Source organism: Miniopterus natalensis, chromosome 1 (assembly GCF_054644295.1).
Source record: "Miniopterus natalensis isolate mMinNat1 chromosome 1, mMinNat1.hap1, whole genome shotgun sequence".
Classification (NCBI taxonomy): Eukaryota; Metazoa; Chordata; class Mammalia; order Chiroptera; family Miniopteridae; genus Miniopterus; species Miniopterus natalensis.
In genome coordinates, this window is record NC_142081.1 from 61681282 (window position 1) to 61699434 (window position 18153).

The window sequence follows — 18153 nt, forward strand, 5'->3', positions numbered from 1 at the left end:
AAGCCCATTTATTTAATTTACACCCGAGCTTTTGGCACTGTGTGAAGCCTTCCTCTGGAAGAAACAGACAACAAGCTAATGTCCTGGGGAGAGAGGGACAATTAGGTAATTCATGAATGAAGGTGGTAGTTACAGTATACTCTTTTAGCCAAAGATAGTAATGTGTTAGCTTAGCACCAGACCAAGATGACCAGTGTTACTAGAGAAAGTGCTGCTCAAGGGTAGGTCAAGCCACAAGTTATAAAACTGAAATTCAGGGATGTTTGGGATGCCCAGAGATATTAGGATTTACATAGGGGATTTTGCAATAATGACAGAAAATCAAGCCTGAAGCAAGTTATTATCCTGATCAATAGAGGTATAAACAGGAATAATAATTATTATTCTAATAATTTTTAAGGAGATAATATGATGTCAGAGCTGGAAGGGGTTTGAGAGTTCATTTAAGAACTCATTTATTCACACTTTTTTTTTTTAGATATGGAAACTGAGAACCAGCGAAAGGAAATGCTATGGCCAGTTCCATAGGTACAGTAAAATGTTTCTCATCTTGATTTTCTTCTGGATGAGGTGATGGGGCTTATTGAGAAACATAGTTTATAGGAGTTCATAAAGCCAGAGGCCTCGCTAAATTTAGATTTGGTTCCTGCTTATGTAATTTTCCTTGTGTTTTCAATTATTTATACAAATACATTATTTATATATGTCTGGAACTTGTGCTTTTAGCACTCAATAAACAGGAATAATTTATAGGATTATGGAGTGCTTCCTGTCCTTACCTTTCAGGGCATGTTCTTTTGCATTGTTAATTAGTTGTTATATTTCAGCCTTGTGCAATTTCCTCTCCCAGCAGTCTTGTGGTGGTACTTAACTAGCCAGAGAGAGCTATGTTAGGACCTACCTTCATCTTCATCCACAACCCCCCAAATCCAGGTTAATTATCCCATGAGCCATTTCCCTAGCACAGCTACCTGTGGGGGCTTCCTGGCAGGAGCCCGCCGATCACATTCCTCAGGTAGAGGGAGACCACCCTGAGAGGAAGCAGGCTTCCCATCCTAAATAGAAATTGCCTCTGCTTCAAATTTCTTCTTTGCATCTGTTTTTTATTTTTAAACAGTCGAGTTCTAAACATACTCTTTCCTCTACTCTCCCTCATCACTCTTCCTTTTTACTGCCTGGCCTTGACTTCAGGTACCTGTGTCCTGGCTCAGGGGGATGGATCCGGATTCTACCGCCAGAAATCCAGACTCATGGGTTCCCCACGTCTGACTCCTAGTCCTTGGTTCTTACTTTGTCTTGGATGTTGGAGGTTCTTGCCCTGGAGCCCAGGACTGAATGACAGTTGCTGAGAAGAGCCAGCACAGCAGGTGCCCCAGAGTGGTGCTGATATGTAAAGAGGCCTCAGCAGGACGAGGGCTGGGCAAGATGGTAACTCAGTCTCTGCCACTTGGGCCCTTTCTTCACAGCCCCCTCAGCACTCCCCAGTGCAAATGGAAAGGGGTCCTTGGTTGTTTCTCCCTGAGCCTAGAGGGTAGAGCTGTCTAATCAGTTTTTAGAAGAGAAAATATAGTGAGATACATAAACTTTCCCTCTGTGGAAAGAACAAAGATTTGCAAACGAAGATGGGCTGTCTTTTTTTGCTGCTGTCACTCAAAGGTATGAGGTCCTTGGCTGTGGCTTAGGCCTTAAAGCAGGTCTTTACTGGATTCCTTCTATCCCTTCGTTGGAGCCAACAGGTGAGCAGCCCGCTCTGGAACATTTAATCTGAAGGCAAGAAACCACCTTGCCACAGTCATGAGTGTTTATGGGGATATAGACGAAATATATCACTGACTTGACATGGAAGGACTGCTGTGATATAAACAAAATAATTCTTAGGAAAAGGGGCCATTGAGGGAAATTTCTCTTTCCTTTTCTCAGCATTTCGGTAACTTATTTTCCACATAGAAATCAGCCATAATACTAGGTGTGAGGAAGGGCCAATGGGTGGATGAAAGAGCATCTCAGCTAAAAATGTGGAACTCTCTAGACCCGAGCTCATTCACAGCCTTGAGATACTTTATATATGTCAGGAGCCCTGACAGCATCTTTAAAGGCTTAAGGAGCGCACCTGGGATGTACCTAGTTTCATGAGACTGACTGGCCACAGCACCGGCTGCTGGGAGCCTCGCTCTCAGGGCTATTTGTTCTCTATCACACTTCGATGGATAGCTGCCAGAAGGTTCTGGTGCACTGTGGGGCCAACTAGGTGGCCAGGGAGCTCCACCCAACCCTAGCGGAACTGGCCAAGTAGCCAGTAGTTAATTGTGTTAAAGGTGAAGGAGAGGATTCTGAGAAAGATACTCTGAATGCCCCGGCCAAAGAGATTTTATAAATTCCCCTGGCTATAAAGTGTATATCAGCTTCATATTTCAAACATCTTAAATCTTAAGAGTGATTTATGTTTATTGTAAAAGGTACAAAAATTATGGATGAATGAAACTAGGTTCTCCACCTGTGTGATGCTCTATTCCCTCACCTTGAGCAAGCACAGCTTCTTGTTTATCTCTTCGGGGATGTTCAATGCATGTGGCACTGGTATACCTAACAGGCTAGACTAATGGGGGGTGAAATCAGAAAAGTCATTTGCTTTATTCTCTCTCTAACACAAGCCCTTCAAACTCACTCTATAGATCTCCCTGCACAGCACTTGGACAGTATCTTGGGCAGATCCTGCAACTTTTTCAAACACATCTAGATGTTCAAATAGTCTTTTATTTTCAAATGCATTTAAAAGGGCAATCTGATCAAAATCAAGAGTTCTTTCTTACATTTAGTTTAAAATTTCCCCTCTTCTGCCAAACTCCTAAGCTGGTTCAGAAACCTGCAGGGAGAAAGAGAAGCGTGGGAGGTGGCTTTTCACTCTTCCTTGCTTTTCTACTCCTCTGGATCCTGCACTGAACCCTGCTGCCCCTGGATCCTCCAGGACTGGGCTGAGGAGAGGGTGGATGTTTCACAGGACAAGGCCTTGCTCAGCGGGTGTTATGTTATCCAATATCTATGCCCTCTGGGTGGTGGGTACCTAATGCTGGCTTTGTCTTACATGGGATGGTTCTGTGGGTTTTTCAGAGGCTCCCTCTGTCAGTAAAAGACTCTGCGCTCTGGCCTCGGAATTGTTCTCTGTGGTGGGGATGCTTCCTCAGCCCAGCCTCTCATGACTCTCCCTCAAGTGCAGTCTTATGATTCCTCTCCTCTTCTCAGAAGACTTCTGCTGGGGTTATTTTGCCCCAGCAGGCAAGACTCTGGGGTAAGACCTTTGCAAAATGAGACTGGCCTGGCCACTTTCCAGGGTGATCGCTTAGCTCATGGGAAAACTTGGCAACCTCTGGCCTTTAGCCTTTTCTAGGCAAGAGGCAGGCACCTCATTCTGTGCCCCCAAGTTCTAGGGAACATAGATTAAATTCACTCAAGAGCTGCCTCACCACATTCTGTTGTAGGAGCAGCATGGAGGGAGCCATCTGAAATTTTGCATATTGGCAAGCAACAAGATGGGGGCGATATGCTTTTTCTTCCTCTGGCAGGCCCCGCCATCCTTTCTTTTCTCCTCTCGCGGCACTCCATTCAGCCTCCTTCATGAGGAAGAGAGCCCACAGAACTATAAAGCTATTAGGCCAGTGACACGTGTCCAAGCTCTCTGTATTCCTCACTCTGATCTCCTAACATCCTCTTTGATAGAGACCGAAGATGGGTGATGAGCAGAGGATCACAATTTAGGGTGTTGTTTATCTTTTAATAAGTCCCGAATGGACAATACAGTACTTCTATTTAGAATACGGGGGAACATATCACTTACTATTATTAATATTGAAACCTCAGCCCAGATTCTGATTTAAACAAAACACACACACACACACACACACTACACATGTCTAAATATTATAGATCATTTAAAAAAATTTTAAAAATATATCTTTATTGATTTAGAGAGAGAAATGGAAAGGGAGAGAGAGATAGACACATCAATGATGAGAGAGAGTCATTGATCGGCTGCCTCCTGCACGCTCCTTACTGGGGATTGAACCTGCAACCTGGGCATGTGCCCTGATGAGAACTGAACTGTGATCTCCTGGATCCTAGGTTGATGCTCAGCCGCTGAGCCACGCCCAGCCGGGCTATAGATACTTTCTTAACCTCAAATGGGAATAGACTATGTTTACTGTCCTAGAACTTGTCTTCTTAAGAATATGTCTGAAACAACTTGTATTGTAAGTCCATAGGGATCAGTGGAGCATTACACTCTACGGCTCTTTCCAGATCTCTGTTATGACAAATAATGCTAAAGTAAGGAGTCTTTGTACACTTTGGGGAGAATATTTGCAGAATAAATGCCTAGGAGAATTACTTCCAATTCACAAGTAAAATTTTAATATATGTTGCCAACATGCCAATTTTTAATCAGTTTTCAATCTAACCGTTAGAATATGGAATGCCCATTTCTTTACACTTCTGCTAACCAGGGGATTTAAGAAGCACTTAAATATTTGTCAACCAGATAGGTAAAATAATTGGTATACCTACATTATTTTAGTTTATATATTTTTTTCAATTATGAGCATGGAGGAACATCTCATACATTTTGGGGGAACTTTTGAATCTTTTTTCTGTGTTGCCTGTTCATTTCCTTTGCTCATTTTTGTATTCATAATTTTCACATTGATTTTTAAAGAGCACATCATATGTTAGGGACATTTGCCTTTTTCTGATAGGTAAATTGAAACATTGCCTCCAGTTTTTCTTTGATACATTGACTTGATGTGTACCTTCTATTTTTCCTGTAAAAAATTTTTACAATGCAGTAAATCTACAGTTTTCCCTTTGTGGCATTCAGATTTTATGATATCCTTAGAAAGGCTCCAAGGTTCTAAAAATATTCACTCATATTCTTCTAGTGTTTTTATGTCATTTTTTTTTTTTTTTTTTTAACATTTAAATGATTGATCCTTGTGGAATATATTTTAGGGTAAAGTGTAAGCCTTTTTGCACCTAACAAACCTTTGCATTCTGACGTCTCTAGCTTCTCTTTCTCTTCTTCACATCACTGAATGAAAATCTAGGTTAAACTCAGTCCCTCTTTAAATACATAGCTTTTCACATAGTTAAATACCAAGGTAAATAAAATTAAAAAAAGGTAAAACATTTTTTTTTGTTTTACATTATACCCACTGCCCATTTTCTAGGATTCTTAGCCTGACTTACATGGGCATTCGTCTCTTAGACCAGTGCTTATTTTCATGGCAGTTACAATGCACTTTCAAATGCAGTGGTGAAAGAGGCAATATTTGCTCCTCCCTGTTTTTACAGCGGGTGCCAGGTGAGGGGAAGTAATAGACCCCAGGTCACAGAGCAATTTAGAGTGTTGAAATCCAAGGTTCTGTGCCATCTAGCCTGTTGCAGTAATCATCAGACATCATGTACAAAGCACAGGTAGAAAGCATTCTTCCTCTGATTGCATCACTCACTAAATTACATAATCCACAACAAAAACAGCTAGAGGGCAGCGGACAGGGTGAAGCTTAGCCCATTGAAATGTGCAGATGTTTCAGTGAACCAGGAAAATGGCCTGCTCATAGAGATCATATATAATATTTGACAATGTGAGTCAGACTTGGGCATCATTCAAGATTAATCTTATCCCCTTAATGAAATAGCTGATTGTTTTGACTTGCTCCTCTCTGCCTGTTCCAAGTTGCCTGACAGTGTGTTATAGAGACAGTCTTGCTGGTCTGAAGCTCTATTCGCAAATGCTGAATTATGGAGTCCATTAAGAAGTTCAAAAGATCTGTTTGGAGAGGCAGGAATCCAGTAAAGCTTCTAATTTTTCCATGATGACTGATGGATTTGGAGCACTCTTAAGGGGCGGCTGTATAATGCTAAGTGTTTAGTGTGTGCCAGCTTTGTCACCTTACATGAACCCTGTAACTACCTTTTCTTCCAACCTCATCTTCACAGGCTGTGTCTGAGGGAAGGAGAATTTCTGACTTTGGGAGCTGGGAGAGACTGAAGGGAGGGTGGGCACGGGAGGGGGAGGCCCCGAAGAAAACCTGCCTGTGTCTTAATTACCTGGCAGATTCCCTACTTTAGTTTCATAGGTCATTGGATTTCTTCCAGAACCGTTGTTTTGCAAAGGGTGTGCAGAGTAGTGTAGGCCCTCTGGTAAATAGGACACTCCTTCCCAGCAACAGGATATGGGCGAGTTCAGCACCAGGAAGGTCCCTGTGTCTAAAATGGTGGGGAGAAGTCGGAAATGGTCTCTGTCTGACCAGCTGCTATTTTCTCTAAACTCAAGTGGCCCTGGGGATTGGCCCCAGCACCTCCTAATACTGGGAGGCTGTGTTTAATCTGAGGTGCCTGAAGTCCTTCAGTTAGTCTGTGGTTTGTGCGGTCGGTGCTGACAGCACCGGCTAAGTTGGAGTTACAGGCAGTGATTGTGCTGGTCATAGAAATGGTTCATTCCTTGATGTGCTTTCAAGCGCTGTGTCCTATGAATCCTGTTGGCAACAAAAACCATCCTCCACCCTAGCACTTAGTTAATAAATATGGCTTGAAAAGCAGCCAAATATGCTTATGTTTGCTGTGCTGTTAGATTTCTTTTTGAAAGGGAAAAGCTCTTCTGATTGTGATTCACAAAACATTCTATTAATTAGGAGACCTTATGTCTCCCTATAGAATAAAGAAAAACAATAGCCTGCGTTACTACTCCACTGGTTCCTTTGTTGGACAGAGTTTATTGCTCTTGCTTCTAGCACAGAAATTGCCACTCTGACCACTCAGTTGTGTTTCTTATCCTCGCACTGTGCACACACAACTATTCATTAATGTCAACAAGACGTCTGAGTGCATATCCGGTGGGGTGGAGTCAAGGGGACTAGATCCCAAAGTCAACATCTTCGCAATAGATTCCAATATGAAAATGATGAAAGTCTCATTACTTGTAAGTGACTAACAGAAAAAGTCAGCATTTACGATACAGGTTAAAGATGAAGCAGAAGATTTTAATTTTCCCCCCTGAATCCTGTCTATGTAGATACCAGGCTGTAAAACATTTCAACTCAAACTTGTCCCTAGGTATAGCAGGACAGGGTCATTGCAGCTCACTGGGAAATAGAATTTCTAGAAAGAAATTTAAGTTTTCAGAGAGCTGAAGGAGAAAAGGGCAGCCTCCCCAGGCAGAAACCAGGCACTAAACATCCTGAAACACACTAGTCTATAATCAGAGGAGATGTGTGTTGATTGAAGGAGCTGGGGAGGGGTGTTTGTGTCCCTGAGGAGACAGAAGGGTTTCTTAGCTCCTTTCTGCCTGATGAGTCTGTAGTTAGACTGAGGAGGGCTGCAAAGACACCTAATCTCAACTCTAAGAACAATGCCCCCAGACCTCCATCTTATTCTGAGGGACAGTATATCCCTGTGGTCCATTTTTCTTTGCCTTGTATATTTTAGGAGCCCCCAAAGATTGACACCTGACTCTTCTCCACTCTGAGCCTTATGAAGCTGATGCATATGGACTGAATCAACTGGGCTCCCTTTCCTCTGGCTTCTGTTTGGGTTTGACTGATGGGAGGGACTGGCAAGAAGTCAGGAGGCAGCAGGAAAGCAAGATCAATCTCCTATTCTCCACAGTCCTTCCTGCCAGGCCTCAGGTTTTTAGGGCTGTGTACTTTTAGAAAAGGCCAATGCTCCTGTTGGGTCTCTTTCCTACAGAGCAGGTCTCACTGGGCTCCAGCAACTCTTTCCCCTTGCCCTTCAGGCCTAGATTTCTGGTGCTGTCCTTCCCTCGCTAGCCCAGGGATGATTTACCATCCTTTGTCGACATTCCTTAACCATAATTACTCTGGCTCTCGCACTCCTTGAGTGGGCCATCTGTTTTCTGCCAGAACAATGACATGTATGTACATCTTTCCACCTCAGCCAAGCTGGGAACAGAAGCAAGCAGCCAGCCCCTGACCTGGGTCCAAGAGCTACACTTTATAGCATTGTGATTCCCGGTAGTTGTTCTATCTTTGGAGATGGTGTTCCTAGGTCCCCACTTTTTAAATTTTTTTATTAAATATATCTTTATTGATTTCAGAGAGAGGAAAGAAGAGGGAGAGAGAGAGATAGAAACATCAATGATGAGAGGGTCATTGATCGGCTGCCTCCTGCACGCCCCCTACTGGGGATGGAGCCTGCAACCCTGGCATGTGCCCTGACCGGGACTCGAACCCTGATCGCCTGGATCCTAGGTCGACGCCCAACCGCTGAGCCACGCCCGGCCGGGCCTAGGTCCCCATTTTGAATCGTCACTTTGCGCTGTGCTCCGCCTCTGTCCTCCGGGAAGTGGAGATCTTGGCCCACCCACTCTCTTTCTTGCTTTGGATAATTTTAGTACATGCTTCCTAGGAGGCAGGTACTGCGCTGAGCTCTTTACCTATATATGTTATTTATTCTTCACACAGAGTAGTTACTGTCTTTATCCTCACCGCACAGGTGAGAAAACTGAAGCTCAGAAGAAGTGGCCCAAGGCCACACAGCTGGAGAGCGCGGATTCCGATCCCGCCCTGTGGGAAGCCAGGGCGCTGGGACCCGCGACCCGCTGGCGCGGGAGCTCGCGCAGCTGCGGCCAGCCTTCGGGACGCGCCGGGCCTCCGCGCCTCCTCGCCCTGGGATCCCTGGCTGTCCCCCTCGCTTACCGGCTCCCAGGCCTGGCCCATCTCTTGCTCCTCTCAGTCTGGAACTTAGTCTGCTAGGGCTGCCCTAACAAAATTGAACAGACTGGGTGGCTTAAACAGTAGAAATTATTTCTCAGCGTTCTGGAGGCTGGAAATTCCAACATCCAGGTGCTGGCCAGATAGGTTTCTTTCTGAGGTCTCCTCTCCTGGCTTGTAGGTGGCCGCCTTTGCCGTGTGCTCACATGACCTCTTCTTTATAGGCACGCAGAGAGAGCGATATATCTGTTGTGTTCTTCTTTGCATGAGGACACCAACTCTATAGGATTAGGGCCTCACCCTATGGCCTCAGTTAACCTTTATTACTCCCTTAAAGCCATGTCTACCTAATACAGTCGGTTTTGGGTTGGGGCTTCAACAAATAAATTTTGGTGGGGACACCATTCAGATAACAGTCTCTCTCCCTAGGAACCTGGACTTAGCATTGAATCCTGATCCATCATGTCAAAAGCAAAAATCAGACCTTCTATGGCAGGAAAAAAATGTCCGTTCTCTCATACCTACAAGGTAATTAATCTTTCTAAATCCTTACAAATAAGTGTAAAAGTTAAAAAAATATGCCTGGATTTGGAAATATCATTTAATCTCAGTTTAAACTGTACACAGGTGAGGACCTTGACGGAATATTTATGGTTCGAGCATCTTACCCTAATTTCAGGCAGAGCAACATTACATCATCCTAGGAAGATGTGGTCCATGTCACACTTAATGGTTCTATGTTGAATTTATACATTTCTAAAGTGGCCAGGTTGCTTCTACAACGTGAGAAGGCTATGAGGATGAGAGCTAACAGTCATAGATAAAACTTGATTGGAGGTGCTTAATTAAGAAAACAAGAGCCACATTGATGAATTGAAGGGGTGGACGAAACATTTTGTCCTTTGACTTACTTTTCGTGTGATAAATCATAGGACGAAAAAGGTGGTCACATAAACAGCTTACCTCCCTTTCCTACAACTCCTGCCTTTGCATTCCCTTACATATGATCAGTAGTTTTTTGTTTGTTTGTTTCTGCTCAGTTCTCTCTCTAGAGAAGAAGACAGATTGACTATCTACAGTGGACCAAGTTGGAATTAGCTAGTTCCTGAATTAAAGTGGGCATTTTTTGATGAAGACTCTTTAAATTTTAGGTTGTCTCTGCTTTTAAATAACTGGCTAATCTGGTAGAAATATCATAGCTCTAAACAAGAGCAATTTATTCCTTTGTTTGGAAAAAGAAAATGTATGTTTTTACACATAGAGAGAAAAGTTTGCCATTTCTATATATTTTTCAGTTGGCATGTATAGGGGTATGGTGTCTGTCAACACAGATGAGTCTTTTTGTTTACACTTTGTGTATTGTCTACACTTTAGAAAGGAAATCTAATTAACACTAGTGATGCCGGCTATTGGGGCAGGGGTACACCTCAGAGCAGGCAATCCAAACCACTTGTTTCTCCAAGGTCCTGGGTGTGTTTTGAACTGAGATGGTAATAGGAAGAAGGCAAAAGTTTGGGCCTCAGGACAGTTACAGGCCTGGGGCAACTGGCTTCTTCAGTATGTGAGGCAAAAATCCTTGCAGAGACACACTGATAAGATGTTTCATACACCTGTGTGTCCAGATATTACCGGTGTGGAAAATCCTGGTCTGTTATGACTAACCTTTTTAGGAAGCAGAACCCACGGTCTCTCTCAGACACCCCTTTTGGTTGGTAGTTCACTCAGAATCACATAGATCTGTGTAACTCCAACCACTTAAGCTAAGTCTAAGCTCATTGTCTCTTGCTCTGTGTCTATATTGAAGCTAAAAATCAACTAGTCTGCATAATGATTCTTGCCATTAAAAACTTTCTCTTCCCTTTATTAAATATGCTTTCCCCCTTTGGGTTATAAAAAAACAACAAAGAAAAAACAAAACAAAAAATGGGTGTGGTATTAGATTGAATGTCTTCAGAAAGTTCCTGTACCCTCTGAATTCTGACTTTTTTCCTCTTGCTTATCCGCTTGCGTGTGGGGATATAGGGACAGAGAACCATTTTTTTCTTCATGAGCATTGGGAGGGGTTTTGTGAATTAAAAAGTTAGCTATAAAGCCGTGAGGAAATTATGACTTGATATCACAAATGCAGCCAGATTGGTTAAACTACAGCACACAGCTCCTCTGTCTTCACATAAGCACAAAAGGATCATAGGGAAGCTACTTTTGTGGGAAGTCCTTTTTCCCCCCCTTTTTTTATAAAACGAGAACGTGGGGGAAGAGTTTCAGCTCTTAGATGTCGGCCTTTATAACTTCCTTGTTGAAATTGGGAAGTTTGAAAGTTAATGTCTCCCTCAGGGAATTTCCTTGACAAGCTAAACAGTTCTCGCCTTATTCTTCCAAGTGGGGCGCTCTCAAGGGGGAAGGCCCCTCAGCCACTCCTCTTCCTGGAACATCTCACCACCCCACCCTGGAATGTGGGACCTGTGGGGCCTGTGGCAGGTGGGAATCCCGGGAACACAAAGCCCGGTTGTGTTGCTTCGAGACTGCTTTGTCTGTTCAGAAAATGTCTTGATTGAGCTGCTGTCCTGGCAATGGAGGTGCCATGAGAATCTCTGGGAGTTAATTCACTTAGGAGTAGACCCCAAGGATATTGGGATTAGGCGATGTGCTGTCTACAACCCATTCATTCATTCATTCATTCATTCATTCATTCATTCATTCATTCATTCATTCATTCATTTTTTCACTCACCTGTACCAATAGGTATTTGTGATGGGTAATTTTTTATGTCAATTTACTTAGGCCACAGTACCCAGATATTTGCTCAAACATTATTCTAGATGTTTCTGTGAAGGTGTGTTTTTTTAGATGAGATCAACATTTAATTCTGTACGTGTTAAGTAAAGCAGAATGCCCTCTATAACAGGAGTGGGGAACATTTGGCCCGGTGGCCAAAATCATTTGGTCTGGCCCTGCAAAGGCAACCACAGGCAGGACTTGAAATTCAATAAATCTAGGAGCTTTTTTTATAGGTAATTTTTAAGTTGATAATTTCGTATGGCCTGCAAATGATGTTATAATATCCAAATTGCCCTTGGCAGAGAAAAGGTTCCCCACCCTTTCTCTATAATGTGGGTGGGCCTCATTCAATCAGTTGAAGTCCTTAAAAAACAGAACAAAACTGACCTAACCCAAAGAAGAGGAAATTCTACCAACAGATTGCCTTTGGACTTGAATGCAACTCTTCCCTGGGTCTCCAACACACACACACACACACACACACACACACACACACACACACACACACTCTTTAGGAGAATCCTGATTAATATGGCACTGAATATACCTTAAAGTTGGTTATTAAAACTTGATTAGAAGCATATTTGTGAAGTTATTTGTATTATATCTTGATAAATTGACAATATTTTCTTTTTCAGGCTAGGGTTCCATGTGAGACTACTCTGAAATATGTAGCCCTGGAGAGACTCAGGTAGGGATGTATTCTCCACACCTTGGCTTTCTAAAACTATTATGTTATTCCTGTGCTTAAAATTTTTTACTACTTTCAAGAAAAAGGTCAAAATGATTAGCATGGCCTATGAGTAGTGTGGTCATATAATTATTCACATTGGGACACTTTTGAGAGTTAAAGTAAGTGCTATAAACAGGATCATCGGGATCTGCAAAACCTTGTTCTGAACACCCCGTTGCTTCCTCTAGCTCCGCTTTCCCTTCCACTCGCCTGGCTGGGCCCATGCTTCTCGCGGCAGGGCCTTTGTCCATGCTGATCCCTCTGCCCAGAACACCCCTTTCCCAGGTACCCCCAGCTGCCTAGCTAACGCTACCTCAGCCCTCAGATTTCACTCACTTGGTTACCTGGATGAGGCCCAGGTGCTTTCAAAGCAGCATGTGCCTTCCCTTTGTGGCCCTTACCACTTCATAACTCTAACTTTTTACTTTTATTTGGGTCATTACTGGATTCAAGTTTGTCTCCCTGACTGTGGGTTTCACTAGGGCAGGGATTGTATCTGTGGTTCAAACTGCTTATGTGATTGGCACATAGTATGTGCCCCCCAAATATTTATTAAATAAATAAATGAGGGAATCTTAACCACTTGAATCCCTTAAAAGGAAATGTTATTTTTGCTGGTTAATAATTGAGGAAACCAGGGTTCATATAACATGCCCTTGGTCACACAGTGGGAACACTGATGTTCAATGCTAGGGCTGCTGACTCAGAGCTCCTGCACTTTCCACGTCACCAAACTGCCTTTCTCTGCAGCCTGCAGAAACCATAGGCAAGGTGATTGAAAGAAAACACTCCAACTGTGGACTTCCCTGATTGCTTTAACTGTACAAACACACCCCAATTCTTGACACTATCAAGAGAAATAAGAAATCTGTGTGATGCTTCCAAATAACCAAGCATCATAGTGAAACATCTCACTTGAAGGTGGGAATGATCACATGAAGAATCACGAGGGAGAGAGTAAGACAAAATGTATAACACCTTCACATTTCATAAAAAAGGAAGTTAAAATCTCATGTCTAAAACGGTCATTCAACTCAAAGGTGTTTTTTATATAATTCTAAAGGATCAAAGCAATTGATTTTTAATTGATTCCTGTCCCGGTTGTGAAGCAGATAATTCCATTTCAATTTAGAAACACAACAGCTTAAGAACTGTGCAACCTTCCTTGCCTATCATGTAATGAGGAGACAGCTCAGACAGGGAAACTTGCAAAAATCTAATCAAAATGCCTTACAAAGCTGTCTCCTGAATTATAGACCCACAGGGCAGTTTCACAGCCAAGTCTGAAAGACTTGAAAAAACAGGGTTAGCTTGGAAGTGCTGACACAGGCCCAGCAGAGAGAATGGCCTCACTATATTGCTGCAACAATCTGAGAAAAAAAATGAATAATTTTTTTGTCTGCATTAATCTTCAAGCTGCTTCTACGTGACTTGAGATTATGCCACCGAAACCAACATAACTTGGCCATGTCAATTGTGTGCACATTCCTGGTGAGTAGGGCCCTTGATCGCATTCCTACCGATTATGCTGTTCTCAAGAAGATCCGCGCTGGGCCCTAACATGTTGAGAATGCTCAGGGGGTAAAAAACAACAACCGTGGAGAATTTTGCTTCTCTGTTATAAAAATAGAGGAAGGAGGGGCTTATGGCAACAGCAAGTTAAGACTTTTTCAGGCAACTTCTGCTGAGGTGCAGTAACTGATGGAGTCATTATTAGGTGAGTTTAGGGTTATCTCGATGACAAAGAGCTTCAGGCTCTTCAGGAAAAGTCCCTTTGGTTATACCTGTGCTGCCACAGGACTTGGCTTTCCTCTCACGGCATTTGTCTTACCCTGGCCTGCATAACAGGCATTTGTGTTTTCTGCTTTCCTTTCCATATCTTTACTCCCACCTCCAGCCCCTTAGATCTGAGTTGCTGGAGGACAGGAAATATGTTTTATTACTCTTTAAATCTCATATGGCACTCAGCTAACTGCAGTAAACATAGCGAATACAGAACACACGTTAACCGACTTCAGTACTATTTAGTCACTGGCGACATGTACAGTGTGAGATACGGGCAGAGGAGATATATTCTGGAAGATAAAAGTATGACAGCTCTTGAAATTTAAAAAGCCACCTGGGCCTGAGAGTCTTTGTGTGTTTTATCATGAGTTTCTTGAACACCAGCGCTCTTGGCCTGGACCAGGTCGCCTGTCAAAGCAAATGGACAGCGTTGTTTTTCCTTTAAAGGAGCGCTCAGAGCTGCAGTTAACAAAGCCATCGCCACCGCACAGACTGAGTTTCGGGAAACTTCGATTTGAATCCCCGCTTTGCCAATTCCTGGCTGTGTGACCTTGGGCTAATTTCTTAATCTCTTTAAGGGAAATTGTCTAGACAAATCCCAGAGGCGAGTGCCTCTGGCTGGCGGGTGTCTCCTGTGCATTTGTGTGGGTGAGCTGGGTTCATGTAATGGCCCCAGGACAGGACCCATTGGAAGCCTAGGCACATTAGGGACTTCCGAGAAGAGTAGGACTTGGAGTTTGGTCTACAACTTTGGCATCATCATAAAATTTTCCTAATTTTATCTGGGAAAGTAGGATAGAGAATAACAATCACCCACCATATCTGGATCTGGAAATGGCTTCTTGCAACCTTGAGGGTTTCTGGCCATCCTGCACATGCACCAAATGTCATCCTCAAGCTCCCCTACTGAGGTTGCTGCTGGGAATCCCAATGTCATCTCCACACCCTTGAACTGTGCAAGAATTGTGGAAACCCCCAGATATTCCTTCCTCCATGCCGACCCATGATAGGAAATTACCATGCTACATACCCTTTTAGGCTTTTTAGGATTGAGGAAATGGAATTCACTGACATTTCTGAGAAGTCCATGTGAATCACTCTAAAAACCTGAGGTTCCAGTTTAGATTTTGGTATCTCACATCCTAAGCTCTACCCTATGCAGTTCAGCTTTCCGTATATGTTTATACTGGTGACAAAGTGTCACTGGTGGCACAGATGTGGTGGCTGCTCCTGGGAAGATCTTACCCTCATTTTACAGACAGTTGAAAAGGAGACCTTGGAGTGGAATGCTTGTGTAGTGCAGGCAGGAGTCTCAGGATTTTAGGTCCAACTGGTTTGATGTTCCAGGAGAGTCTTTTCAGGATTGGAAAGTGGGGAAGCTACGACATGGCAGAGCCTTTCATTTCTGACTCTTTCTGAAATGGGCCGCATCATCTGACTCTCTGAAAGTAAGTTCACTTTAAAAAAATTAATGGGGATTTTTATTACAAAGGAGGCAGCATTTTAACAACACTGCATGATTCGGTGAGTCATTTCAGAGGTTAGTTACATAACAGGGATTTCCCTCAGGCCAGACCAGTCACGGGGGAGAGCTGGGATGTCCTTCTGTAGCAAATCGATGTTTCTGCTCCCCTGGCCCCAGCCCTGTGGGAACTTCCGACTCAATCCATCCTTCCCTCTGCTCAGACGAGGGGGATTCCCTGAGGGATGAGTGTCTTAAGAACTCCGGTCTTTTCTACACACTTCACCTCCGTGTCTGGCAATGTCTGGCCCAGCCACGGGCCGCAGAGCCATGTGTCGGTCCCCCTGCCCTGGTTCAGATGCTGCTCTCCCCACGTGCCCATGCGGAGCGCCTTCCTCTCCCTTCCAGCGGGTGTGGACATTTTCTGTGCCACAAGGAGGAAGATGGACTCAATGTGCAAAGGTCTTTCGTACAGATTCCTCTCTTGTTACCTCTGTGTCAGCCAGTCCCATTTAGCTCCACTCCTGAGGAGTGAGGTCCCTAAGAACCATGCTGGTCTGCCCCCTTGCTCTCCTCAGGACAGTTTCAGAGTCTCTGCCTCCAGCTATTTCTTCCCACCTCCTTTAGTAGATTCCTTTCAAAATAGAACCAGCAGATTTTTTTGTGGGGGGTGGGAGGTTGGGATAGGAGTAGGTGGCTTTTGTCTTACCTGCTTGAAAGGGGAGGAATCCAGGATATCAGAATACAAAATAAATTACTCAGATATACTTGTCACCTTAACTCTGATTCCCTGTGAGGTTCTTGTTTTGTCTTTAATTAGTAGACTTTATTTTTGAGAATAGTTTGTAGCTTACAGAAAACTGAGCAGCTAGTACAGAGAGTTCCCCTATACCCCCTCTCCCCACTCTGTGAGGTTTTAAGCTCAGTTTTGGAACTTGTGAACTGCTGAGGAATAAATGCAATCTTGCAAGTAAGTACAGCATTCTACCCTACTGAGAGATATGCAGGGAAATGAGTAAAACCAGCATTCTAAGTAGATCACTTATTATTTCGGCCCACAGGTAATTTATAAAGGCAAATTACTAAATGTACTAATTTCAGAGCATTTTCAATTATTCAGATAAGAAGCACAAATAGTGAAAAATGTTTATTTTATAGTTACTGACCTTTTTTTTGCCCTTTGGTTAAAAGAGGTCTAATATAATTAAGTAGCGTTCTAACAATAACTAGAATTTTCTAATTGCTTATCTCCCTTTTCAGTTGCTTCTGTTCTGGGTTTCCACTCTAGTCCAGCCCATTTGTCCAGAACCACAAATAGACTCTTAAAAGCTACCTGCGGTTGAAGTATGGGAGCAGAGTGGGAGCTTACTAGCTCTGTGCGGTTTCATCTTTCTGCAGCTAAGTCCCTAAAGCATTTAAGGGGCCAGGGAGTTCGAAGTCTTCTCTAATGATCTAGTAATGGTTGGAAAAGCTTGTTGGAAAGGTTGTAAATATTTGCTGATTGATTGTCAACAGAGAAAAAGCCTTTTACTCCTCCATAGTAGCCTAGAGGAAAGAGAGGGAGGAAGCTTTTACACACCCATTTGAATTCAGCTTTTTTATTTCTCATGCTTTGAGGGCCTAGACATACCTTTTAAGAATAGACCTTTTGTTTCACCTTCAAGAAAGAAAAATCAGAATAAAAGAGTTTTCTTTAAGTTTTTCTCTTTAAAACTAGGAAAAGTACAAGAAGCTACCAAGATGGACAAGGCTAAGCACAGCTCTTCATGAATAAGAAGGAACTTTTAGTTTCAATCCACTGAAGCAAGATGGAGTGGGTGGAGTAGGCAGCTGCTGATGTCGTGAGATGTGAACATTACCAAAAGGTTTGCCTGCACAAAAATATCTTTCCCCTGGGTCTATCCTAGGTAGAAAGGCAGCCAGCTATTGGAGCTCATCTTCTAGATAAAGACATTGTCTCCTTTAGGTGCATTAAAATATATACCTATTTCTTGGGAAAGGTAAATGTTAACACATTCAGAAAGATTAAAGAGTGTGTGTGAGAGAATTTTATATTTTAAGGTAATTGTAGACTCACATGCATTTGGAAGAAATACTACAGACCCCATATACCCTTCACCCAGTTTCCCCACTTTGCATAACTATAGTACAACAGCAAAACCAGGAAATTGACGTGGATACAATCCTCAGACCTTATTCAGATTTTTCCAGTTACACGTATACTTATTCGTGCACGTGTGTTTAGCTCTCTGCAATGTTATCACATGTATAGTTTGTTGTAGCCACCACTATAGTCAAGACACAAAAAAATACAAGATCCATCACAAGGTCCATTGGGAGCCCAGAGCAAAAGTTTCCCATTAGAGGATTCCTACATTGGGCAGGAATGGCCCTGCGGTAGTTGTGCTTCCAGGCTCAGTCACTGGTTGGGGGCAGCCTGGAGGGAGTGTGGACTCAGTAAAAACACTACAGTAGATTCGAAGATGTGGCACTGGTGGCTATAGGCAAACTATATTCCTTGTAGCGGGTTTTTTCTTGACAAGAGATCTGACATGTACACCGCTATGACTGCCATGACTACCTTTCTTTGTCTTTTATGGCACTGACATTTTTGAAGAATAGTCTTTTGTCTCTTCTGTTTTTAACAGAACATTCTTAATTTGGGGTTTATCTGA

General features: G+C 43.1%; 1 long non-coding RNA gene across 1 annotated transcript in view; it reads left to right on the forward strand.

Annotated features, from left to right (window-relative positions):
* The first annotated feature begins 417 nt into the window (after positions 1–417).
* LOC107542975 (uncharacterized) overlaps positions 418–18153 on the forward strand; it is a 43051-nt gene continuing 25315 nt past the window's right edge. Inside the window, exons 1-2 of the long non-coding RNA XR_001603761.2 lie at positions 418–528; positions 12137–12189. This is a non-coding gene — a long non-coding RNA (uncharacterized LOC107542975). The remainder of the gene's footprint in view (positions 529–12136; positions 12190–18153) is intronic.